The following is a 6000-nucleotide window of genomic DNA, read 5'->3' as shown; positions in this document are numbered from 1 at the left end:
CCAACATTTAATTTTTCCTCTTGTGTTTAAAATTTGAAATTCCTTTTAGAAGTTGCAATATTAATAAACAAGCCATAAAATAATTTCATAGAGAGTTGCTTGATACTAATCATGTGGGACTCAGAACTTCTGATGTAGATATCACCGATGTGACTGGTCCTTTGCTGGTCTTTTGAGAGGTTCCTCCAACAGGCAAGATGGTACTGTATTGTGTTCATGTTATTCCTATGTAAAGAGAAGCTTGTGGTAAGGCAGTTAAGTGTAGAATGGTAGATAGATAGATAGATAGATAGATAGGGAGATAGATAGAAAGATATAGAGAGATGATAGGCAGGCAATACACAGGCATTTTATAGTCTTGTGAAGCTCTTTGAATAGTACAGTTTTTCAAATTCACTATTAACTGAGTAAAGTTTTATTTTTACTTTTAGCATTTTTTTTTTACAGGACTGGGAATTAAAACTAGAACTTTGAGCATGCCAAGCAAGTAGTCTACCAGTAAACTATATTCTTGGTGCTAAATAAAATGAAAATTTGAAGCGTGACATATGCAGTTAAAGTAATTTAAAAGCTACTGTGAGCATGTGCTATCAACTAAACTGTTTTCCCATCCCTAACTTATCTCTCACTCTGCAGAATAAACTAGATTTCATTACCTTGTTGGAGCATGTAAACTGAACTTTTGGAAAGAAGGTGAGAAATACCCACAAAAGAATAGAGGCCAGGGTTGGAGAGACAGCTCAGTGGTCAAGAGCTCCGGGGACCTGAGTTTAGTTCCCAGCACCCATGTCAGGCAACTCACCAACAGCTTGTAACTCCACTTCCATTAGATCTGACACCTCTAATCTCCAGTGGCATCAGCACTCATATGCACACATATATTACCTGCCATATATACACGTAACTAAAAATAAAATAAATCGTTTTTAAAAACACAGACCAGTTTTATATTTCTGCTTACTGTTATACAAATGGTTATTTCTCTACATGTCAGAAGCAAAGAATAGCTAAAGTTTCAGCTGCCCATCTGCTCTGTAAAAAATACTCTCTAATTTCTGTGTTTGCTCACATTGTCAACCATCAAGAGGGAACTTGAACAACTTTGAATTGCAAGAATGTAGAAAAGCTATTATTGGTTAAAAGAATGGATGATATGGTTTCAGACTGGATTTTGTGAAAGTGTCTGCTTTTCTCATTTCCATTATATTCAAATGCTATATTCATTTTTCAGCACCTGGACTCAGGAAACTCTCCAGTTTTTCTTTTAAAGACTTTATTAATTTGTGTATACATACGCACACACATACACATACACACATATATGGGGAGGAGGGCTTTTGTGCACAGAGGCCAGAAGAGGTATTGGATCTCTCCATGTTAAGTTACAGGCATCTGTGGGATGCCGACCTTGTTACATGGATGCTCAGAACCAAGTTCCAGTCCTCATGATCGCTAGCAAGTGTTCTCACCCTGCTGAGCCATCCTTCTAACCTCAACATCTTTTGAAAGGACAGGAAACAAGTGAGTCTGACATGGTCGCGAGTGCTTGCACGCCCAGTATTTGAGAGGCTGAGGCAGGGGGACCATGAGTTTGAGGCTAGCTTGGGTTGCACAGCCAGACACCGTCTGAGCTGTCTGAAATGAAGGATGCAGCGTAGATCTGCTCATGGTGGTTTGACGCAGAATACGTTACGTTCCCAAATTCAAGCTCTGCTAATGGAGAGTGACAATATCTAGTCAAGCAGAAGCTGGGGGACAGAAAGTTGCAGCTCTACTGCTCACTCCAAAGTTGAATTGTTTAGGCTACATTTTCTTTAGTGTGTTTGCTGGTGTTGACTTGAAAGGAACACACACACACACACACACACACACACACACACACACACACACATCTGTGACTGCCTTTTGAAATCAAATACATTTCCTGCCTCTTCTTTCCTCAGTACTCACACAACCGATTTATTTATAGTCCAGGAAAGGGGAAAAAAAAAAAAAACACCACTCTACTGGAGGCCGGAAAACTAAGTAGGGAAAGAATAGGAGGAAGTGGGCTTACGGGTTAGCCAAGCAACCTTTACTTCATTGAGCTCAAAGCTTAGTAGCTTCGTGGTGGTGGTGGTGGTGGGTAGGCATAATTGGCTTGCAAATTTCTTTTCCTTTCTTTTTTGTTTTTAACTCTTCATTTTTGAACTGTACTTGAGCAATGGAGGTGATGACAGCTTTTTCCAAGCAAGAGCAGCGATCTCTAGGTGTTCCGGCACTTTGAAAAGAAACTTCCAAGAGCCCGGGGAAAAGAAAGATGCTTCTCTAGTGTCGTGAGCGTCTGTTGACTCCGTGTCTGCGAACGAAGGTACATGTCATTTTTAAGTTTGCCTCTTGCTGTGTCTTAACACATTTGATTGGCTTTGCATTCTGGCCATGGGCAGGATTTGTGACTGTGGGCATGTTCTCCTGGAACTGTTCAGTGAGCTTTGCTTAAGTCTGCTCTGAAGAGCAGCCAGATGCTTCAGTGATGGCACCCTGAGCTTCTAATAGTGAATGCTTGTCTTAAGGTTATTTCAGGTTTCCTTGTGGTAACTTCCGCTAATCTCAGCATCATCTATAATCTCATTGATGATCACCTTTGAAAACATCTGCCTGATAGTGTTTGTGCTTTTTGTTGTGCTGATCAATAATCCATCTGCCATTTCTTTGATCAATATCAGCTTAGGATTTATTTAATAAGCATGTCTTTAAACACAGCCAAACAATCACTGAAGTTATTTTACTGAAATTTAAGTTTTGTGTAAAATCATGAAGATGAAAATTATTCTAGTACCAAGTTTCCCTTTTTGATCAGTCATTCTTAAACAATGATGAGCGAACCTTCTAGAAGACCAAAACAATCCAGTGCTGAACTTTTCCAGTGATAGGAACTATTTGCAGTAATTATTTACATTTCATTTTGTTTTTCAAAACATATCTGCTGCATGTATTTTGAGTGTCTTCAAAAAAACGTTCTTGTGCTTAGAGATGGAAAGGTAGGAGGGAAATTAAATCCAAGAGCAGTTGATGCTGCTCACAAAAACTTGGGAGGTTCCAGGGGACCTTCTAAATGACATTCCTTGCCACTGAGTGAGCTCCTTTGTTTAAATGATGAGGCTGTGTGCATCCGAGGCAGATAGAGACGCTTGATTGATGTCAGCATGGTGACTTGACAAAGGAGGAGGCTCTGCTGGTTGCTGAGAAGGAAACAGGTCACTGTTCTTTCAGCCCCCTCCCTACTTGAGATTGCTGTGTTTAGAATCTGCAGCAAGAAGATAGCGAAGTTGAAAGGCAAACTGTGAGCCTGCCAGAGCTGGTGAGGAGCCTAGGACTTCCTTCTAGGTCAGGGCGGCTCTCTTTGGCTCTTTTGTATTCTGAAAGAATTTAAGTGTGGGCTCTTTTGTTTTGTTTTGTTTCTGACTAAAAATTTGTAAGTCATTCCATGGAAATGGTTCACAGAGTTTTTTTTTTTTAATAGGAGAAGCATAATTTCTTGGTTGTACTGAAGTTTTGAAAGGACAAAGGGAAACAGAATGACTAGCGAGATATAAGAGATCTAAGCAAACCATTCTCCATATTGATTTTTCAGGGCGCCACAATACTCCAAAGTCAGTTCTGAATCCATCTTGTTCTACTAAACTGTCACACAGTGACTCTAGGGACTGGGCTCTCACTCTCAATAATGCTGAATCTGCTAATGCTGAACTCATCCCTCCCTAAATGGCTAAACAACTTTTGCCAGCTGAGAAGACGGTCATTAAAGTGCTTGCCACATAGGCAACAACCAGGAAGACCGAGGTTTCAATCCCCAGTACTCACATTAATGCTGGGTGGCCTAGCCAGCCATGTTGGCAAGCTCTGGGTTCATTATATAGTTCTTGCCTCAAAGAATACATTAGAGGAGGACTCCCAGGTCATCTTAACACCTCTGCATGTGAGAACACCTATACACACATGCACAGCACATGCATACACATGAAAAAGAAAAAAGCACTTTCAGTAAACCTTATGAGAGTTACATTTTCATATGAATCAAGTAGATAAAAATGATGAGTTCTGGGATATATATTATCTGCCAAAGTCTTATCATTAGCTATCGGTTTCTGGGTGCCAAGCTTAATAAATGTATTCATAAGATGCCAGTTACTTCACTTGCATTTTTAGGAATTGCTTAATAACTTCATAGGTTACTTGAGGCATTTTCAGGCTCCTGGCAGTATTTTAAGTTAGGTAATTTAGAAAAGTATTTATCAATTTTTTAAAAACTTTTCTATTAACTAAATCGAGGGGTGCCATCTCTAGGATGACTCTTACAATCACTGTGTGTTTACAGGTGACAAAGAATAGCTACTCTGGGCCTCATTTTCCATAGGAATGAAATTCAGGGTCAAAAGATCAGGAGAAGCTCCAGGGATTCAGATGTCATTGAAAATAATCTTCAACATGTGGAGTATGTAAAAGAGGGTGTGGGGTAAACCAGGCCAAAGTCATGACAAAGGCACACTCATCTCCCATCTGGCCTGAAGCTGGGCAGAGGTCAGGGCCTCTGTGTGCTGGGTTCTGTCTTTCTACAGGAGCCTTGAATTTCAGATTAAGGGTCTTGGCAGAGTTCCAGTCTCCTGCAATCTCAAACCCTGAAGTCTAGGCTAGCAAGTGGCACCCCCACACCCACCATCGTGGCACCAAAGCATATCAAGTTCTCTTAGTTGTAAAATCATGTCAGATCTTGGTACACTCAACATGCAGTTAGAGAAAGAGAATTAAATAGGAATTAAAAATAGAATTAAATCCTGTATCTGGAACCAAACTAATGATATAACGAATCCTTGATAAGGAAGACCTCAGTCAGGGAGGCTTGGTGGAACATAAAGCTGAGTTGGTTCCTGTAGTGCAAATATGTGATGAGGACAGACAGAGGTGAGAACAACCACTGTGGGAAAGGAACTGTGACCATGGACAGAGATGGAGATATACATGGCATGCCCAGGGAACAGGGTTATTAGATGAAGGATGCTCACTGAAATGTGAATTTCTAGTAAAAAACAAAAACAAAAAAGCATTCTAGTATCTGTGTCCTATTACACGAGTTTACATGGGGACAATTGCATGGGTCACATTTATAAAGCTATTACTCTTTCACCTGAAATCACATTTAATTAATTGCCCTTTATTTTTAATTCTACTCTCTGGCATCCAGTCAGGGAACTGAGTCATTCAGCTTGACAAGAGCAGAGAAATGAACACGTGGAGCATGTGAAAAGTGTCTGGAAGAGGTTGAGGCCATATGCTATGGGATTGATGCCAAACTAAGGGACATCACAAAGATGTCATGGGACACTGAGAGATGTTAGGCAGGGTAATGATGTGGATAAGATTTGACACAGGACTTTCTAGGGTAGGGAGAGCAGGTCCCTGAGGTCTGGGTTCTGATGCACATGAAGAATCCATTAGGGAGCAAATTGACCTGCTCTGAAAACTAACTAGGCATGGCTATGGGAGGAGAGGACAGATTGTGTGTGTGTGTGTGTGTGTGTGTGTGTGTGTGTGTGTGTGTGTGAGAGAGAGAGAAAGAGAGAGAGAGAGACAGAGACAGAGACAGAGACAGACAGAGAGACAGAGAGACAGAGAGAAGAGAGAGACACAGAGTGAGAGACACACACACAGAGAAAGAGACTTATGGTCCATTCAAAGCCCATCAAAGGTAGTTCTGAATGAATCAGGGAGTGATGAAGGAATCAGACATGTATGGAGTATGAGGTGGTGGTGGTGGCGGAATAACCAGGTACAAAAGCTACTAGCAGCTGGAAACACAGACTAGCTGAGGAGGGAGGCAAGGAATGGCAGTGACAGCAGCCTGCTACTCCTGAGCACTTACTGCATCTCAGTGAAAGGTCAGGATGCTGATCTTCATTACCTTATTTAGGGACTCACAAACAGTTCCGGAAAGATTCCGTTGGTAGTCATGTGTCATAGGTG

At 41.0% G+C, this 6000-nt stretch overlaps 1 protein-coding gene across 1 annotated transcript in view; it reads left to right on the top strand.

Annotated features, from left to right (window-relative positions):
- Positions 1-2135: 2135 nt before the first annotated feature.
- The window catches only part of Rasgrp3 (RAS guanyl releasing protein 3), a 103962-nt gene continuing 100097 nt past the window's right edge, over positions 2136-6000 (top strand). Inside the window, exon 1 of the mRNA XM_036171095.1 lies at positions 2136-2350. The gene's annotated coding sequence lies outside the window, so the exon portion shown is untranslated. The remainder of the gene's footprint in view (positions 2351-6000) is intronic.

Source organism: Onychomys torridus, chromosome 21 (genome assembly GCF_903995425.1).
Source record: "Onychomys torridus chromosome 21, mOncTor1.1, whole genome shotgun sequence".
NCBI lineage: Eukaryota > Metazoa > Chordata > Mammalia > Rodentia > Cricetidae > Onychomys > Onychomys torridus.
This window is presented reverse-complemented; position numbering and strand designations above follow the sequence as displayed.